Genomic DNA, 22,211 nt, shown 5'->3' with positions numbered 1-22,211 from the left:
AGCAGTAATTTTTATTTATGGCCACTTGTCACTAGGGGGCAGTGTAAGACAATAATAGAGGACTTTTGCTTTCAATCTCTATATTTTCTGCTAGTAGAGAGAGAGATCAAAGCATTCCAAGAATTTACAGCACGACGTGCTCTGCCAACTGAGGCCAAAAGCAAGATAACTCTCTTGAAGCTTCTAATTAGTTAAGGAGTCCAATAAGGAAACAATCCCATGGAAACAATCCCATGGACGATTGCCATGTTAATTGATTGAAAATGATTGGTGTTACCACAGTTCCCATTCATTGTTTTAGGTCCTCGTGTCAATGATCGCAGCATCAATGTGATGCCTGCAGTCATTTGTAAACACTGTAATTACCCTTACACTCATTACTTCCTGTTTTGCGTACTAAAAGCATGCACAGGAAGCTAATGAGTGAATACATTTTGTGGCCAGATAGTAAAATTACACCTACATCCATTCATTTTAATAAAGAGACACATAATTTTCAATTAACCCCTTACCTCCCACACTCTCCCATAAATACCCACATGAAGTTTTTGCATAAAAAAATACAATTTAAAAAAAACAAAAACAAACCATAAATAGTTACCTCTTAGGGACTGAACATTTTAAATATGTATGTCAAGAGGGCATGTTACTGGTATTTTTTAAATTATGGGCTTGTAAACAGTGACGGACGCAAAACTGAAAAAAAGCACCTTTATTTACAAATAAAATATCGGTGCCATACATTGTGATAGGGACATCATTTAAATGTTGTTATAACCGAGACGAATGAGCAAATAAAATACGTGGGTTTTAATTATGGTAGCATGTATTATTGTAAAGCTTTAATGGCTTACAACTAAGAAATAATTCATTTTTTCCATTTTTTTCTTAATATTCCCATTAAAATGCATTTAGAGAAAAATAATTCTTAGTAAAATGTACTACCCAAAGAAAGCCTAATTGGTGGCAGAAAAAAACAAGATATAGCTCATTTCATTGTGATATGTAGTAATAAAGTTATTGCCGAATAAATGTGGGAGGAGCACTGACAGGTGAAAATTGCTCAGATGCATAAGGTGAAAATACACTGAAGGCTGAAATTAAAGTGAACGAGAGGTGAAAAGAAACTGGTGAGATAAACAATTTTACTAATCCTTCTACTTCTAAAAACGACTTTTTTTTTTTTTTTAGAGATGTCATGGTTTTATTTTAAATTTAAACATTTCCAAAGTAGATTGAATGTTTTGTTGTCTCTACTCAGAGGCAGCCTATTAAAGTGAGCCTTAACCGAATGGGGGAAAAAAAGTTTTACTTACCTGGGGCTTTCAGCAACCCCCTGGAGATGTCCTTTGCCCTCGCCATCTTGGAACGATGACAAATTAAAGTTAGCGGTGGCTTGGGATCAGAGCTTAATCACTTAAATAATGCTGCAAGACCGGCGATTGTGATTTTCCTGATCGCAATCACTCCTGTGGATGTTCCTCCATTGAATTTCATTAGCTCACCACTTTTGGAATCCCTGACAATCCCAAAACATAGCTAAAAGAGTTCTACTGGGCCATAGCCCTTAGGCTGGTTTCACAGTGGGACGTTAAAGTCCCACGTTACAGCAGCCAGTAACGCAGCCTAACTCACAGCACTGTAAAATCAATTGTGCTGTTCACAGTGCACACGTTGCGTTACATAGTAACACAGCACGTTTAAACAAAGTGCTGCTTGCTGTACGTTATACTGGGCTAAGCCACGTTAGACTGCTTGCACATGCTCAGTAATGCTGGAGGAGGAGGTCTCCTCTCCTCCTCTGTGGCCAGCCACATGGCTAATTAATATTCACTGCACTGTGGTGACTAGTGGTAGGACTGTAGTGTTGTCCGGATCATGAAGGAATCGTTCATTTGATCCGGATCTTTTTTGTGAGTCGAATCATCCGGATCATCACAATGAAAGATTCGGTTCACAGTGGATGTCTGTCTGGAAGAAACAGGAACATACAGAATGCACAGTGCAGGGAAAGTCCTGTCCTGCTGGTCATTTCACCCAGTCTGCTTCCCTAGTAAAATGATTCAAATGATTTGGTTCAAAGATCCGGATCTTTTCAATGATCCGATTCAAATGATCCGAATCCTTAAAAAGATCCGGACTTCCTATCACTAACCTGGAGCGGCTGCTTTGAGAGCTGCATAACGCAGCTCAATCTGACGTCCAACTTCAACACCACCATGCGTTGCGTTAGGGGCATGTTATGCGACCTTAACGTCCCCTAAAACGCAACGTCCTGGTGGTAAAGTAGCCTCAGAAGAAAAAAGTATACATGCAGCTGAAGACAGTGGTCACTTCATCCATAAATTGTTTTGGGTGGGGGGACAGAAAGGGGGCTTGATGGCAATCGATGTTTGTATGGCGAGCGTTAGATACTTTTTGCCTGACTCAGGGGATAAAATGAAGGCTAAGGGCCCGTTTCCACTATCGCGAATCCGCATGCGTTTCCTGCATGCGGATTCGCATAGCCAATACAAATGTAAATTCACACAGGCAGTGACATGGCTAAAATCGCATTCACCCTAACCTATGCGAAATTGCATGCGAAATTGCGGCAAAAACGCATGCGGAATCGCACCCGCATGCGATTTTGTCAGCGGTGATTATGCGGCGATTTCGCACCGCATTAGTGGTTAGTGGAAACGGGCCCTAACTAGTTCAGCAATGATAGGAACCAAATGTAAACATCACAAACAGAACTCAGAGGCTTTTGAGCAGAGCAGATTGTCCAAATGATGGTGCTATTATGGAAGAAAAGTTACCTAGAGATGTCCTTGGCTAGTTGGCTGGCATGCTTTAATCCTTACTTGCTAGCAAGCTGCTCCTGTGGGGACAGATCACAGACATATCATTCTAGCCCTCAAACTGGGTCTCACAATTCTACAAGCAAGAGGAGGGGGAAGAGTCAGGAGGGAGAAAAACACTTTGTATATAATTCCTTTTCTTAGTAGCTCAGCATTGCTAGAAGCTAGAGATTTTATCTTACAGACAGGACGTTTTTAATCTGGATAATACCTTTTATTGGCTCATTTAAAGTGGACCTAAACTTGCACAGGACAAAAGGGAAACATAGAGAAATGCACCCTGTATGTATTTAGAGAGTTTAGCCTGTTTAATTCCCCCTCATTTGTGTCTAATCACAAGTTGTAATTTGATCTCTCAGCTGTGTCACATGACTGCCACATTTGGAAGCACATTTGGAAGCACAGGATGTTAACAATATGTTTGCTTTGTCGTCGACTTTTTGGGGGAGTGTACATGTGCTGATTGGTGGTGTGGGTGCCGTTGTTATTAAATCCTTGGTAGGGGACAATGGTTGGTTTTGGTTACAAGATCCTCCTTAGCTTCAGGAAAGACAATAATATGAACTGTAGGTGTCAAAGGGTAATACTGGGGATTTCATTGGGTTCGAGAAGGTAGTTCATTCCCAAATGAGGAGAGGGGCCTGGTGCACACCGAGCTGTTTTTGCAGCGATCCGCAAACCGATTCTGCCTGTGAAAACGCTTGGCTAATGTATTTCAATGGGATGGTGCACACCAGCGGTTTGTGTTTTTTAGCAAACCGCAAACGTGCCTCCTGCTGCATGTTTGTGGTTTGCAGAAGCGTTTCTGCCTCAATGTAAAGTATAGGAAAACCGCAAACCACTCTGAAAAACGCTACATCAGAGCAGTTTTCCAGACGTTTTTGTTACAGAAGCTGTTCAGTAACAGCTTTTACTAGGGGTGGGACGACGAATCCTGCGAATCCACGAATCCCTCGAATATTAGGAAATATTCGAGATTCGTGGATTCGAATCCCGACGCCATTTTCCACAATACGAATCCGCCGAATCCCGACGCCGCATCGCCGCGCATCCGCCGCTCGCATTCGTCCTCCTCTGACCCCCCCCCCGCGCCTCCTCCGCTCGCCCCCCCCTGCCCGCATAGTTTCCATCCACTCACCTATCGCGGAGCGCAGAGCGGCAGACCTCTCGCCGACTTCCTGGTTCCCCCTAGTGACCGGCTCTTACAATGACGTCATCAGTAAGAGCCGGTCCGGCCACTAGAGGGAACAAAGAAGTAACGAAGAGGTCTGCCGCTCTGCGCTCCACGGGAAAGGTGAGTAGATTCTTGCAGGGGTGAGCGGAGGAGGCACGGGGGACGGAGGGGGCCGTGGGGGGGGTTGGCGGGAGGGCGAGGGATTTCTACCTACCGACCTACCTACCTACCTATCTACCTACCACTATCCCTACCTACCTACAGGCCTCTATACCTACCTACCTACCTACAGGCCGCTATACCTACCTACCTACAGGCCGCTATACCTACCTACCTACAGGCCCCTATACCTACCTACAGGCCCCTATACCTACCTACAGGCCCCTATACCTACCTACCTAAAGGCCCCTATACCTACCTACCTACCTAAAGGCCCCTATACCTACCTACCTAAAGGCCCCTATACCTACCTACCTACCTACAGGCCACTATACCTACCTACAGGCCTCAATACCTACCTACCCACCTACCTACAGGCCCCCTATACATACCTACCTACCTAAAGGCACCTATACCTACCTACCTAAAGGCACCTATACCTACCTACAGGCAACTATACCTACCTACAGGCCACTATACCTACCTACCTACCGGCCACTATCCTTACCTACCTACCTACAGGCCGCTATACCTACCTACAGGCCGCTATACCCACCTACCTAAAGGCCCCCTATACGTACCTACCTACCTAAAGGCCCCTATACCTACCTACCTACCTAAAGGCCCCTATACCTACCTACCTACCTACAGGCCACTATACCTACCTACAGGCCTCAATACCTACCTACCTACAGGCCCCCTATACGTACCTACCTACCTAAAGGCACCTATACCTGCCTACCTACATACCTACCTATACTTAAGGCCCTATACCCTGCTACCTATACTGAAGGTCCCTTTACCTACCTACCTACCTAAAGGCCCCTATACCTACCTACCTACCTACCTATACTTAAGGCCCTATACCCTGCTACCTATACTGAAGGTCCCTTTACCTACCTACCTACACTGAAGGCACATGTACCTTACTACCTATACTGAAGGCCCCTATACCTAGCTACCTACCTACCTATACTGAAGGCACATATACCCTGCTACCTATACTGAAGGCACATATACCCTGCTACCTATACTGAAGGCCCATATTCCCTGACACCTATACTGAAGGCCCATATACCCTGCTACCTATACTGAAGGCCCATATACCCTGCTACCTATACTGAAGGCCCATATACTCTGCTACCTATACTGAAGGCCCATATACCCTGCTACCTATACTGAAGGCCCATAAACCCTGCTACCTATACTGAAGGCCCATATACCTTGCTACCTATACTGAAGGCCCATATACCCTGCTACCTATACTGAAGGCCCATATACTCTGCTACCTATACTGAAGGCCCATATACCCTGCTACCTATACTGAAGGCCCATATACCCTGCTACCTATACTGAAGGCCCATATACCCTGCTACCTATACTGAAGGCCCATATACCCTGCTACCTATACTGAAGGCCCATATACCCTGCTACCTATACTGAAAGCCCATATACCCTGCTACCTATACTGAAGGCCCATATACCCTGCTACCTATACTGAAGGCCCATATACCCTGCTACCTATACTGAAGGCCCATATACCCTGCTACCTATACTGAAGGCCCATAAACCCTGCTACCTATACTGAAGGCCCCTATACCCTGCTACCTATACTGAAGGCCCCTATACCTTGCTACCTATACTGAAAGCCCATATACCCTGCTACCTATACTGAAGGCCCCTATACCTTGCTACCTATACTGAAAGCTACCAATATTGAAGGCACCCATACCTAGCTAGCTATACTGAAGGCACCTTTACCTCGCTACCTATGCCTGGGTACCTATACTGCGGGCAACTATACCACGGATCGCACAATTTTTATGTGCAGGATTCGTTAGATTCGGGATTCGAAAGGTTCGAGATATTCGAGAACCTTTTTACATTAGGATCCGGATTCGGATTCGAAGAAATTGTGGATTCGTCCCATCCCTAGCTTTTACTGTAACAATATATGTAATCTGCTGCACAAAAACACTTCAAAAAAACGCTAGGCATGATTAGAAAACCTCTCTATACATGCCTAGAATCGCTCTGAAATCTGCTCCAAAAACCGCTAGCGTTTTGAGGATCTGCTAGAGGTTTTGGTGTGCCCTGGGCGAGGTTTATGTTTTAGGATTTTGTTTTTGAGGCAGTTAGTTGCTTGATGTATAGTTAGAACTTGGAGTCTCTCTAATACTCTTTCTCAGGCCATTGTACCAGATTGTCTATACGATCTGTCTGATAATTGTAATTTATGACTCTGCTCCCCTTTATTTAATGTTACTTGATGCAATATGATATACATTATTTTGTTCCATAAATATAGAATCTGAAAAAAAAATGCTGCTTCCATGAAAGCAGGAAATAAACACACTGCAGATTTATTGCAGGGTTTGTATCAGCTGTAAGGGCCGGTGCACACCGGAGCGGTTCTGGAGCGTTTTTTAAAACGCTTGCAGGGGGAAAACCGCTTGGCTAATGAAAGTGAATGGGCTGGTGCACACCAGAGCGGCTCGTTTTTCCGAGAAACACAAACTCGGGTCCTGCAGCATTTTTTAGACTTCTGAGGTGTTTATGCCGCAAAGTTAAAAGTTAGGAAAGTGGAAAACAGCTCTGAAAAATGCCAGATCAGAGCGGTTTTCCAGGCGTTTTTGTTACAGAAGCTGTTCAGTAACAGCTTTACTGTAACAAAATTTGTAATCTGTTGCACAAACGCTCCAAAAACCGCTAGGCATGTTTAGAAAACCTCTCTGAGGCCCCATTCATACTTACAAAGCGCAAAACGCCGGCGATTTTTGCTGACATTTTGCAGGAGTGATTTTTCACGCGGAAAAATCACTGAACAGTGCGGCGATTTTGTGGCGATCACGTTTAGCGCTTCTATAGCACTGAAACACGATCGCCGGGAAATCGCATGAAAATGGTGCAGGCAACGCATTTGTAATCCAAGTAAGAACAGGCCCATAGGGTTTCATTACGCTAGCGCTTTTTTTTTTCCGAAATCGCGGCAAAACGCTCTAGTGTGAATGGGGCCTAAACATGCCTAGAATCGCTCTGAAATCGGCTTCAAAAACCTCTAGCGTTTTGCAGATCTGCTAGCGGTTTTTGTTGTGCGCTGGGCCTTACAAAGATATGTTTTTTGTTTTAAAGATTATTATGCTGTTGTGTATCTATTACTGCAGATAGGAAGTTCTGAGTTCAGGTCCACTTTAAAAGAAAAACAGTAAGCTTTCGGCTAGTAAGCATTTTCAGATTCCTGTTGACTGACAATGATAGAATATACAATCAGAAAAAGGTAGAGAGTTTTCAGGTACATTCATTACAAGGGATCTTATACCCTTGGTTTACTTAAAGGGAACAGAGTGATATGGAGGCTGCCATATTCATTTCCTTGTACACAATGCCAGTTGCCTGGCAGCCCTGTTGATCTTCTGGCATAAGTAGTGTCTGAGTCTAAACCTTGGAACAAGCATAGGGCTAATCCAGTAAAACCTGACTCAGCTGAGTCAGAGCCCCTGATCTGCTGCATGCTTGTTCAGGGGCTATGGCTAATAGTGTTAGAGGCAGAGGATCAGCAGGACAGCCAGGCAACTGGTATTGTTTAAAATGAAATAAATATGGCATCCTCCATATCCCTCTCACCTCTGGTTCCCTTTAACCTCCCTGGCGTTATGATTATTTCCAGATTTAGGGTCTAGGGGCCTGATTCATCCAGCTGCGCTGCTAAAGGATTTAAACTTCAGAACTAACATCTCTGCTGTGGTGAAATCATCCTATTTTTACCTGAAGAACGTTGCAAAAACCAAGCACCTCATCCCCCCAGAAAATCTGCCAACCTTAGTCCATGCCTTTATTACATCCCGACTGGACTACTGCAATGCTCCCTACACTGGCCTTCCAAAAAAGGTCTTGTACCGCCTACAGCTGATACAGAATACTGCTGCCAGACTGCTAACCAACCAACCCCGTCACTGCCACATAACACCAGTCCTGCACTCCCTTCACTGGCTACCTATAAAATGGAGTGTCCTATTCAAGATCGGCCTACTGACATTTAAATAATCTGGGCCCTGGATACATGAAAGAAATGTTACAGCTGCGTAGCAATCCCCGCAATCTCAGATCCACAGGTTCTAATAATCTAGTCATACCCAGAGTCCACCTGGAAACTTCTGGTCCCAGAGCCTTCTGTCATGCTGCTCCTACGTTATGGAACTCCTTACCTCAGCAGATCAGGACAGCTCCATCCCTGGACGTGTTTAAATCCAGACTGAAAACCCACCTGTTCAGTTTGGCATTTGCAGAAATATAATTTTTTTTGTGTGAATACTTCATCCATCTACCAATTACTGAACCTGAGAGAGCCTAAGTGCTTTGAGTCCTATGGGAGAAAAGCGCTATAGAAATGTTATTGTATTCTATTGTATAAAGCAGCGCAGCTTAAAGGGAACCTTAACCGTGGGCCCAAAAGACGCGTCATGCGGACGCGCTTTACGGCTCTTTACGACGGGGAATGCGGAAGAAGAGGACGCTTTGCTGGAGGACGACTGGCGGTCGGCCGAAAACGAAACTTAGCCACGGAGGGAGACCGGAGGGCACCGAAGGACCGGCGCGGGCACAGGACGGCTGCAGGAGGCTTGGGAAAGCCCCAGGTAAGTGATTTTTTTGGGGGGGCCCACGGTTAAGGTTCCCTTTAATGTGCAGTAGTGCTCGCCAAACCATGCTTTACATAACGCTTGCAGCATACCTTTCCTTAGTTATGCTGCACATTGCTTCCTTAGCAATGTGCGTAACTTTCATTGCAGGCTTCAATACCGAGATACTTCACTAACAGTCGCTATTATGAAAATTAACATGTTAAATGTCATAGTAGCAGCTGTTAGTGAAGTGCCCCTGCCGCCCCTTGATCGTCTCCACACTACCAGAATGAGGACAAGAGCCATCAAGATCTCACAGGACCCCTCCCACCCCGGCAACCGCTTCTTCAAGCTTCTCCCACTGGGCCGCCGTTTCAGAGCCATCCCCTCCAGAACCACCAGACGCTGGAATACCTTCTTCCCTCAGGCGGTACACCTTCTGAACTCAACCTCGAGCCCCTCATGACCAGTTCAGCCACCCCCTGGCCCTTGCCCTGAATGCATGTCCCATAGGCTCTCCATGTGTGTTATGTTATTTTGATGTAGTGCAATGCTATGTTGTATATGTTTGCTATGTTTGTATATGTTCGACTGCCATGCAATGCTATGTTGTATATGTTTGTATATGTTTGACTGCCATGCCATGTGTACCAAAAACAATTCCGGGTACGTCATTCCGCGTACTTGGCGAATAAAGCTGATTCTGATTCTGATTCTAACAGGACCGCCCGCATTGAAAGTTACATGCGTTGCTACAGAAGCAGTGCGCGTTACTAAGGGAAGGCACGCTCCTTACAAGGCAGCGAGCGCTGTTATGTAAAGCGTGGATTAGCGGGTAGAGATGGCCCGAACCGTTCGCTGGGCGAATCTCTCTAGGCCTTGTACTACTTCCGGGTCGCTATGACTCGGAGTAGTACGCCTGCGCTGGCCCGGCTGTGCGCGTCCTAGTTGCCGGGCACTCTCTGCGCATGAGCGTGACGTCACTCATCACGTCACGCACATGCGCAGAAAGTGCCCGGCAACAGGGATTCAGAGATGTTCGCCGGCGAACGGTTCGGGAACCGTTCGCAAAACACCTCCATTAGCGGGCACTACTGCACATTAAGCTGTGCTGCTTTAGCAGCGCAGCTTGATGAGTTAAGTCCTAAAAGCCATGCAATTTTTTCACAAGCTTTTAGTCCCTAAAAGCAAGAAAGAAAACATACCACAGAGAGATCTGCAGCAGCTCCTGCATATAACTCACTCAGGGATGGGATTACCGATCTGAGCTGCGGATTTCCGTCCCGAGCCTGACTCAGGATTACCGCTAAGAAAGTTAAAGGGACTCCGAGCACCTCTCACGGGCATGCCTTCAAGCCAGACGACTTCCAACAAAGTAGTGCTATGACCCCTCTGGAAAAGCCTCTTGCAATGGCCATGCGTGTCACTTCCTCTTCCTGCTTCATTCAGTGATGCACTTCTCTAACAGAGAAGACAGGGGTGACCCAGAAGTTATAAGATGGCAGCCGCGATTTTTAAATTGAAATCGAACAAAAACTATTTGGTGTACAATGGCAATTCAGGCATCAAATGAAAGAGGAGAGCACAATCTACAGAAAGGTATGCATCTTTAAGTACTTTGCAGTACTGGTCGGAGTATTAAAGGCATGCCCATGAGAGGCGCTCGGAGTCCCTTTAATGCCTACATAGACTCAGGCTGATATGGAGAGTTTTTTACATACCATATCCTGTTCAGTAGAGATGGCCCAAACAGTTCGCTGGCAAGCAGTATTCTGCGAACATCCGCTGTTCGCATTCACGTAGAACAGCCAAAATTTGGCGTGTTTGATTCACCCCCTATACATGATTATTGAGCTAAACTTTGACCCTTTACCTCACAGTCAGCAGACACATGGCAGCCAATCAGCTAGCACCCTCTCCTGGACTCCCCACCCCCCTATCAAAAAGCAGTTGCGGTGGCCATATTGGATTCATTCTCTGCTGGCTGCTGACTGTTAGTGAGAGCAGGATCATACTTGCTGTTGATAGGTAGGGAAAGCATTAGCTAGGCCTGAGTTCTTGTTCCTCACTTGCTGTGAAATCACTCCAAACAGCCCTTTTGAGGGCTAGCACATCGGTTTGTGTTTTTTTGTGTGTGCGACACTCCACAGCCCACTGTCGCCCAGAGCTGTGTGCACTACTGCTGTTACCTCATTAAGTTGTGCGCACAGAACCACTCCAGTGCATTATTATTTTACTGAATTCTGATAGTACTATTGCATTTCTCTGTGAGACACCCCACAGCCCACTGACACCCAGAGCCGTGCATAATGTGATTTCTGCCCTTTAGGGATTAAAACCCAACTGTGCGTCAACTCTGTCATTTTTGGTGGGACTTTTGGCATGGATCCCCCTCCGGCATGCCACAGTCCAGGTGTTAGAACCCTTGAAACAACCTTTTCATCACTTTTGTGGCCAGAAACAGTCTTTATAGATTTTAAAATTCGCTTGCCCATTTAAGTCTATGGCGGCTCGCCAGATTCGCCTGTTCACGAACATTTTCGGAAATTCGCGTTCGACGTTCGCGAATGGAAAATTCTATGTTTGTGACATCTCTACTGTTCAGTGTACACTACTGGAACCTAGAAACAGTTAAAGAGAACCAGAGACGTTGGACAAAAGCTTTTATACATAACTGGGGCTTCCTCCAGCCCTATAAGCCTGGATCGCTCCCATGCCGCCCTCCTCCGCTACCTCTATCCCCCGGTACGGGGTCCCATACTTTCAGCCAATAGAGCCAGTCAACGCAAGCGCAGTGCGTCACTGCCGGTGGATGCGGCCAATTGTACACAAGAACAGGGACTCCCTCCATATCCTTACGCATGAGCCTCCATACTACGCAGGCGCATGCGTAAGGATATGGAGGGCGTCCCTGCTCTTGCGTACAATTGGCAGTGTCTGCCGGAAGTGACGGGACCTGGTAGCGGCGATAGAGGCAGAGGAGGATGGCGGCGTGGGAGCGATCCAGGCTTATGGGGCTGGAGGAAGCCCCAGGTATGTATAAAAGCTTTTTCATTTTTGTAATACAGTTCGTCTCTGGTTCCCTTTAACTGTATCTTTCTGAGCGGGTGGGGCACTGATGGGGGCACAGTGATTCGTAGGGGATAAGGGCTTGGGCAGTGCCCCAGTGTGCCCTAGTGAAGCAACGCCACTGTCTGAAAATTAGCTTTCTCTAACACTCTGCAGGACCCCTTTAAAGAACTGTGATGTTTTTCCCTCCGTTGCATAGCTCACCTTCTTTAACAGCACACATCCACTTTTCCTAGAAAACCTCAATCAGACAGTAGGTCAGTCAGTAGCAAAAATCCAACCCCCCCTCCGAACCTTGGACGCCACCTGGAGTAGTCTGCATTAAGAGCACACTGACATTTCCCCCAAGTTAAGAGCTCTTTTGTAAGAAGGCCTCCAATAGGTCAATGCAGCACAAAAATCTGGTGCGGGCCATTACCCAGCCTGAGCTCCAGCACGGTAATACAATTGTACTGCAGATCCTCACAGCGAGAGGCAAAGGTCAGGCCTCGGTGTGGATAAGCAAGCTGTGACTGCAATAGCAATCCAAATCTTGCCCTCTTGCATTTTAAACTGTCATGTGCTGGAACAAACAGCCTTCTGCATCTTATTCATGTATTTCTCTGTCAGTGTGAGAGCAGAGCTGCGTTTAAAAGCACGGCGAGATCTGTTTGTTATTGTAGTTTGGCTCCTATGGCTCTGGCCTAATCCGCTGTGACTGGAATTTTATCTCCAGTAGGTTTCAGGATAGCAGCTTGTCACAGGCCAGAGGAGCCCAAACTGAAGAGAAACTGACCTGATATGGAAAACAAAGACCTTGATCTGGCCACTGAGATAGGTAGAAAGGCACAAGGCAGGGAAGCAGGAAATTTGGGCGCATGAGGCAGGTGGACAAAAAGGGTGCCGCCATTCACTCCCATAATAAATATCATTTAATGGACGGCGGACGCCCAACAGGAAAAAAGGGCGCTAGAGAAAAATAACGTTTTACAAGAGGCACCCGGTGACTTTTAATATTTAATAACTGCTTCTCATGATTACACCTTATTTAATGATTTATAATTTTTTTAAACATTATTTTTAAACGAAAAACAGTACAATATTTTTTTTGAAAACATTATTTTTAAACGAAAAACCGCACAATATTTTTTTTAAACGTTATTAATGGTTATCACAGGGGGGTCTTAGGTTTAGGCATCACCAGGGGGGTCTTAGGTTTAGGCACCATCAGGGGGGTCTTAGGGTTAGGCGCCACCAGGGGGGGGGGGTTTAGGGTTAGGCACCATCAGGGGGGTCTTAGGGTTAGGCGCGACCAGGGGGGTCTTAGGGTTATGCACCACCTGGGGGGTCTTAGGGTTAGGCACCACCAGGGGGGGTCTTAGGTTTAGGCACCACCAGGGGGGTCTTAGGTTTAGGCACCACCAGGGGGGTCTTAGGGTTAGGCACCACCAGGGGGGGTCTTAATTTTAGGCACCACCAGGGGGGTCTTAGGTTTAGGCACCACCAGGGGGGTCTTAGGTTTAGGCACCACCAGGGGAGTCTTAGGGTTAGGCACCACCAGGGGGGTCTTAGGGTTAGGCGCCACCAGGGGGGTCTTAGGGTTATGCACCACATGGGGCGTCTTAGGGTTAGGCACCACCAGGGGGGGTCTTAGGTTTAGGCACCACCAGGGGGGTCTTAGGTTTAGGCACCACCAGGGGGGTCTTAGGGTTAGGTGCCACCAGGGGGGTTTTAGGGTTAGGCACCACCAGGGGGTTCTAAGGTTTAGGCACCATCAGGGGGGTCTAGGGGTTAGGGGAAGGCACAGGGAGGGTTCTGTGTGAGAGTAGGGTTAGGTATAGTTTTAGTAACATTCTTATTAATCTTTTATAAAACGTTATTATACATTTCACTTTTTAAACAGGGAAGATTAACGTTTTTACAATTCCCGATTTCATACACATTATTTAATGATTTATAACTTTATAAAACATTATTTTTAAACGAAATATAGCACAATTTTTTTTTAAAACATTATTTATGCTTATCGTTTAAAACCCTGCGCCCTTTTTCCCCGGCGCCCTTTTTTAACGTATGCACAAGGCAGACCTTTGGGCCTCCGATAGAGCTGAAAGTTTGGGCGTCGCCATTGGCCCCTACTGAGATATCAGCGGGTGGGGTGGGGGTGGGGGGGTTAAGTGGACATTGAGGGTGGGAGGAGGTTAAGGTTAGGGGTGGGGGTTTAGGGTTAGGCATCAGGTAGGAGGTCAGGATTAGGCATCAGGTAGGTACAGTAGGTAGTTTGTGGGGTGGTTTAGGGTTAGGCGTCAGGTTTGGTGTTTGCGCATGGGGATCAGGATTAAGGTGGCCACACACGATACGATAAAATTATCCAATTTTACGGCAATTCGCTAAAAAAATTATCGGATCTCCCGAAAAAATCAAAAGCTTTTTCTTTCATTCGACTGAAAAATCCGATCGGATTTCCCGTTTTCTTCGATTTTTATCGATCCGGAATGCCAGATATTTTTCTTCAATATTTCTAAAGATTGTATGGTGTGTGTTTTGTTATACTGTTTTTTATTAAGTTTTTAAGAAAGAATAACAATCAAAAGAATTTCCGGAGGATCAATGAATACAGTACAAGGGTCAAGTAGAACATATGAATGAGCAGGATTATGTTTACAGAATGTACAGACATCTCATAGTTAAGGTATAAGTGGAGGAGTCTTTCTGTAGCTACTTGACAAGGGAGTAGAAATAACATGTTTAATATATGTATTCTCTTATAACCCCTATAAAGAGAAATTCCAACATTTGAAGTATCTGAGTGGACCTTCGTCCAAATAGGTATTTAGTTGTAGTTAAAGGAGAGCAGTTAAATAGGTGAGTGTGAAAGTATTGAGAAAAGGAAGGGGGTAAGGAGTGGTAGCCAGTTGTAGAGCAGAAAGAAAGAAAATTGTGGTCCTGTGTATGGAGTTGCATGGTATCACAAAGGTTAGCCAAAACTTGTAAGAGAAATCGACTGCTTGAATAAATGGGTATGTAGGTAAAGGCCTAATGTTAATAGAGTATAAGAGACATTTTTTTTGTTTTGTTTTATGTGGTCAAGGGGGGTGGTAGATAGGCGAAGCATAGGGCCATGATTCCCAGATTTTGTGAAAGTTGCGTTCAGTATCCCTAAGTGAGGCTGTAAGTTGTTCCATGGATCTAGTCCAGTTAACTTTGAGGATGACTTCAGATATGTTTGGAGGGGCAATGTTTTTCCAGGCTGAGGCAATAGCTAGTCTAGAGGCGGTTAGTATATGGGTGATTAAGCGATTCGTATGTTTATTTACTTCCGGGGTTGGTTTGCCTAGTATCATATATATGGGGTCTATTGGGACTATGACACCGGTTGTGGAGGTAATAAGTTCTTGGACTTCATTCCAGAAAGGGGATAGACAGGGGCAGCTCCAGAATATATGTTCTAAAGTGCCTTTGTTATTGCAGCCTCTCCAACACAGATCAGATGTGCCCGGGTAGATTTTTGACAATTTTTCAGGGGTAAGATACCAGTGGTAGATAATTTTATAGATATTCTCCTTAATTTGTGTGCACATGGAAGAGTGTTTGGCGTTTTCCCAAATCTCCTCCCAGTCTTCCATAGGTATCACTGTAGAGAGTGAGGTTGACCATTTTGTCATGTAGTGATGGTCTGGTATCCAAGTTCCCGATTTGGTAATAAGTAGTATGTAGATTTGGGAAATTAAACTCTTTTGGTAACCCCCTTGACCACATAGTCGTTCAAATGAGGAAGGTCTGAGTGTTAAGACGGGCTCGTGTATGATGGTGCGTATAAAATGCGTAGTTTGGTTGTAACCCATGATTAGTTGGGGTGTAAAGGGTATTTTGTCTTCAATTTGGTTTCTGGTATAGATTTTGCCTGTAAGAGGGTGTATCCAGTTGCTGAGGTTAAAGTAGCCCATTTTGAGCCAGGTAGCCATAAAGGATTCTGAGAGGCCCGGTTTAAATCCAGGGTTCCCCAGTATTGGGCATAGTGGTGAGGGGGAGGACTTCAACCTAGCCATGGTAGCTGTAGTACGCCATATGTGTAGTGTGAATTTGATAGTTGGTAGCATTTGTTGTTTGGGAAGTTTTGGAGTGGAATGTGACCAGATTAAGGATGCTAGTGAGATTGGTAGCAAGCTGGTAGCTTCTATGAGACCCCATTTTGTATGAACTTTTAGGCTGGACCACTCAGGGAGTTGTCTTAGGTGTGAGGCATAGTAGTAGGAACGTAGATGTGGAAGCCCAAGACCACCTTGTTCTCTAGGAGATAGAAGTATGGTTTTGTGGACTCTTGGCCTTTTATGGTTCCATATAAATTTACCGAAAGCTGATTGTAGAATTTTGAATTGGGAGGATGGTACTAGGACTGGTAAGGTTTCAAATAGGTATAAAAGGCGAGGTAAGATATTCATCTTTAGGGCATATATTCGGCCTAGCCAGGAAATCTTATAGGCTGTCCACTTGTGTAGGTCTTGTAGAATCTTTTGTATAAGAGATGGGAAGTTATGCTTATATATAGTAGTATATGTGGGGGTTAAGAAAATTCCTAGGTATTTTATGGAATGGGATTGCCATTTGTAGGGGAAACTTGATTTCAGGGAGATGAGAAGATCTGGGGTGATTTTTATTGGTAGAGCTTCAGTTTTATCCTGGTTTAGTTTGAAGCCTGATAGAGATTCGTAAAGGGCTAGTGTAGCATGTAGGGCTGGAAGAGAAGTGAGAGGATCAACGATGGTCAGAAGGATATCATCCGCGAACAGAGATATTTTGTATTCATGTTTACCCTGGGTAACCCCCTTAATATTGATGTTTTGCCTAATGGCTGAGGCTAGTGGCTCTATGCTCAGGGCGAATAAGAGAGGGGAGAGGGGGCATCCCTGCCGTGTGCCATTATGTATATTAAAAGGTGAGTGGGGGGTAAAAGGGAGTTTAACTGATGCTGTTGGTGAGGAGTAGAGGAAGTTAATTAGGTGAAGAAAAGGGCCAGTGAAGCCTTGGTGTTCAAGAACTCTAAATAGGAAGGGCCAATGTAAACGATCGAAGGCCTTCTCTGCATCTAAACTTAAGAGCAGAGAAGGTCTGTTGGATCTGCCCATCAGTGATATTAGGTCGATGGCCTTTCTGGTGTTGTCACCCGCTTGACGACCCATAATGAAACCTACCTGGTCATTGTTTATGAGTCTAGTTAGTATGGGATTAAGGCGGTTAGCTATTGTTTTTGTGATGATTTTTAGATCTGAGTTGAGGAGAGAGATCGGCCGGTAGCTTTGGGGTATCTGAGGGTCCTTGCCTTCCTTAGGGATAACAGTGATGAGCGATTTAAGAATAGAATTCGGCGGGTTCTCACCATTCATAATTTTGTTAGCTAGTTTTACTAGGAGTGGGATAAGAATTGATTGGAAGTGTTTGTAGTAGGAGTATGGCAAGCCATCTGGTCCTGGTGATTTGGATGATGGTAGTTTTTTAAGAACCTCTAGTAGTTCAGTTGAGGTGATGGGGGCGTTGAGGGTGGCTCGGTCTTCATCTGTTAGTTTAGGGAGATGAAGCTGTTCTAAAAAGGATGACACTTTCTCTGAGTACTGTGGGTTTCCAGAAGGATCGGGTAGATTGTATAGTGTTAGATTGTCATTTTATTAATATACACACCCTAGCAATTTTGTCATAGTTTCCAATCATTTTTATCATAATTGGGGAAAAATTGAACATACGTGTGTGGTACATTGGTCAGATTTTTTTAAATGTTACAATCAGTCAGAAAAATTGATTGCAATTCTTAAATTGAAAAGATATTTAAAAAATGGTATGGTGTGTGGCCACCTTTAGGCATCAGGTAGGGAGCTTGTGGGGGGAGGTTAGAGTTGTGGTGCTGCATTATTTACAGTTACAGTATACCCCTGAGCTAAACGTCAGTACGGAGATTTAGCCAGGGTGGTATCATCATGCTGTAGTATAGTAATCAGTGTATTATGATCTCCTAATCAGTGCTGAAACATCTATAAGCACAACATCGCAAATATCAAAGTAAAGGGGCCCATACACCTAACGATTTTCCCACCGATATACAGCAGATTCGATCACTGCAGGGGCGGCGCCAGGGGGGTGCTTGGGGGTGCTCGAGCACCCCCTAGAATTGTCCAAGCACCCCCAAAGCACCCCCTGGAGTGAACTGACTTCAGGCGTCTAAAAGACGCCAAGTCAGTTCACAGCGGCAGCCCGAAGCAGCAGAGCAGGGCTACGGTAAGATGGCCGCCCGGAGCCCTGTTCTGCAGACTTCGAGTCTGCAGTGCATGGCTTCGGGCGGCCATTTTCCCGTAGCCCTGCTCTCTGCATGCAGGCAGGAAGTCTCGTCGTGACGTCGGGAAGGAAGAGGATCGTGGGCGCGCGGGCGCTGCGCGCCACAATGAGGTCGGGACTCGGGACAGGAGGTCGGGAAAGAAGGTCTTCTGGCTGTAGGTGAGTAAATGGGTTTTTCTTTTCTTTTTCAGGTGATGCTGATTGTGCATATTGGGGTCATATCTGCTACGGATTGTGCATATTGGGGCCATATCTGCTACGGATTGTGCATATTGGGGTCATATCTGCTACGGATTGTGCATATTGGTCATATCTGCTACCGATTGTGCATATTGGGGTCATATCTGCTACCGATTGTGCATATTGGGGTCATATCTGCTACGGATTGTGCATATTGGGGTCATATCTGCTACGGATTGTGCATATTGGGGTCATATCTGCTACGGATTGTGCATATTGGGGTCATATCTGCTACGGATTGTGCATATTGGGGTCATATCTGATTGTGCATATTGGGGTCATTTCTGTTACGGATTGTGCATATTGGGGTCATATCTGCTACGGATTGTGCATATTGGGGTCATTTCTGCTACCGATTGTGCATATTGGGGTCATTTCTGCTACCGATTGTGCATATTGGGGTCATTTCTGCTACCGATTGTGCATATTGGGGTCATTTCTGCTACCGATTGTGCATATTGGGGTCATATCTGCTACCGATTGTGCATATTGGGGTCATATCTGCTACCGATTGTGCATATTGGGGTCATATCTGCTACCGATTGTGCATATTGGGGTCATATCTGCTACCGATTGTGCATATTGGGGTCATATCTGATAACGATTGTGCATATTGGGGCCATATCTGATAACGATTGTGCATATTGGGGCCATATCTGATAATGATTGTGCATATTGGGGCCATATCTGCTACCGATTGTGCATATTGGGGCCATATCTGCTACCGATTGTGCATATTGGTGCCATATCTGCTACCGATTGTGCATATTGGGGCCATATCTGCTACCGATTGTGCATATTGGGGCCATATCTGCTACCGATTGTGCATATTGGGGCCATATCTGCTACCGATTGTGCATATTGGGGTCATATCTGCTACCGATTGTGCATATTGGTGTCATTGGACGTTTTTTGTTAAAATCTGCTCACATTACGTGTATTTTCTTGAGAAAACCTGCACAATTATGTGAATTTTCTGGGAAAAGGGTCACCAAAACTTGGGCCCTCTGTCTTTGCGTTGCACTTTTAAAGGGAACCCGAGGTGAGAATAATATTGAGGCTGCCATATTTATCTCCCTTTAAGCAATACCAGTTGCCTGGCTGCCGTGCTGGTCCTCTGCCTCTTATTCTTTCAACCATAGACCCTGAACAAGCATGCAGCAGGTCAGGGGTTTCTGACAATATTGTCAGAACTGACAAGATTAGCTGCATGGCTTGTTTCTGGTGTAATTCAGTTCACTACTACAGCCAAATAGATCAGCAGGGCTGCCAGGCAACTAGTATTGTTTAAAAGGAAATAAATATGGCAGCCACCATATCACTCTCACCCTGGGTTCACTTTAAATTACAGTTAGCCCCGCCCTCATCCGGTCATGACCACGCCCATTTTTTCGCCGCGGCGCGCTTAGCGCGCCGCAGGTTGTAGCCACACCCATTTTTTGCCGCGGCGCAGGTCGTCAACTCCCCCGGAAATTGGTCCAGCACCTGCATAGCACCCCCTAAAAAAATTTCCTGGAGCCGCCACTGGATCACTGTGATCGAATCTGCTGTGAAATCGTTGCGCAAACGCTGACAGAACGATCGATTTCCATCAGAATCAATCGTTCCCGTCGATCCGTCTGTGCTGAAGATTTTGCTCGATCGCCGGCAGGTTGGGAGTGTGTCAATAGCGGCGGTCGAATGCCCGATGACCGACGCTAGCGGCAATACATTACCTGCTCCGCCGGTGCGAGCCCCCGCATACATTACCTGATCCGGACGGCGCGAGTCCCCCGGTCTCCGCTGTCTTCTTCTCCGCTGGGTTCCGGGCTCTGGCTGGCTTCATTTCCTGTCCCGCCAGGAAGTTTAAACAGTAGAGCGCCCTCTACTGTTTAAACTTCCCCGGACAGGAAGTGAAGCTAGCCGGTACCCAGCGGAGAAGAAGACAGCGGAGACCGGGGGACTCGCGCCGTCCGGATCAGGTAATGTGTGCGGGGAGGAGGGGGGGGGGTAGAGTGGGCTACAGCAGCAGCTCCACAGATTGTGAATCGGTTTCATGCTGAAATCGATTCACAATCTGTTTGCAGTAAAGGCAGCCAATACGATCCCTCTCTGATCAGATTTGATCAGAGAGGGATCTATCTGTTGATCGATCTGGTGGTCAATCGACCAGTGTATGGCCACCTTAATACTAATAGCTTTCCCAGTACTCTGATTATTGCAGCGCCAAATCAAACTGCATCAAATCAATTTTTACCGCACAGGTGTGCATGATAATCCTATTTCTAAAACCCTCAATCAACCGGCACTATTGAAAATTAAATAAACAAATAAATAAATAAGGCAAATTTGTATTAAAAAAAAACAAAAAAACAAAAAAAACAAACAGAATAAAATCAGATTGTGAGCTCTTCTGAGGACAGTCAGTGACATGACTATGTACTCTGTAAAGTGCTGCAGGAGATGTCAGTGCTATATAAATACATAATTATAATATGGTAGGACATTAGACTATGACTATGGTAGGATTAGAGTGTGAGCTCCTCTGAGGACAGTCAGTGACATGACTATGTACTCTGTAAAGTGCTGCAGAAGATGTCAGTGTTGTATAAATACATAATAATAATATGGTAGGACATTAGACTATGACTATGGTAGGATTAGATTGTGAGCTGCTCTGAGGACAGTCAGTGACATGAGTGTACTCTGTAAAGTGCTGCAGAAGATGTCAGTGTTGTATAAATACATAATAATAATATGGTAGGACATTAGACTATGACTATGGTAGGATTAGAGTGTGAGCTCCTCTGAGGACAGTCAGTGATATGACTATGCACTCTGTAATGTGCTGCAGAGGATGTCAGTGCTATATAAATACATGATAATAATAGGGTAGGACATTATATTAGGACAATGGTAGGATTAGAGTGTGAGCTCCTCTGAGGACAGTCAGTGACATGACTATGTAGTCTGTACAGTGCTTCAGAAGATGTCAGTGCTATATAAATGCATAATAATAATATGGTAGGACATTAGACTATGGCTAGGGTAGGATTAGATTGTGAGCTCCTCTGAGGACAGTCAGTGACATGACTATGTACTATGTAAAGTGCTGCAGAAGATGCCAGTGCTGTATAAATGATAATAATAATTTATAAACTCCATCCCCATCTAGCCAAAGTCCTAATCACCATGCTGGTCATACAACTGGGATTCATGATTTTAAAATACTCTTATGATACTTTATCATTAGGTAAAAAAAAAAAAATTATGAATGTAGCCTTATAATTTGAATGTCTGGTTAATGTGCCTTGTTGAGGATTATTTCATCATGCCAAAAAAAAGATATAGAATAATATATAAAAAAGGTAATAAAAAAATGAAAGTCTATTTTTCCATTCATTTTTTTTCCTGTTATAAATATATATATATATAAATAAGAATGTCTAACTTAATAATGAATTTAAGACTAGAGATAATCAGATTACCTCGACCTTCTTCTTCCAAACCTTAATAAATGAAGCAAATGTTTTGGGATCAGTTTAATCTGATTGGACGTCGAAAAGGAGCTTTTTTAAATTATACCTGCGGAGGAAGAGCAGATAAATGTTATTCGTATTAGTTCTGCTGCTCGCCGGACGGGCATTTCAAAGCGCGGACATGAGAAATGGATTATATTTAATTGCCTTTATTCGGTCAGAGGAAGCTCGCATATGAGAAACACACCAGCTCGGTACAGTCGCCCGGCGCTGCATCCAGTCCTTTTATGAAGGAATTCCTGGTTGGGTTTCCCGGTGAAGAAGGAGGCGAGTTAGGCAGAGTTCC

Source organism: Hyperolius riggenbachi, chromosome 6 (assembly GCF_040937935.1).
Source record: "Hyperolius riggenbachi isolate aHypRig1 chromosome 6, aHypRig1.pri, whole genome shotgun sequence".
NCBI lineage: Eukaryota > Metazoa > Chordata > Amphibia > Anura > Hyperoliidae > Hyperolius > Hyperolius riggenbachi.
The sequence above is the reverse complement of the archived record's forward strand: the minus strand, read 5'-3'. Positions refer to the sequence as shown.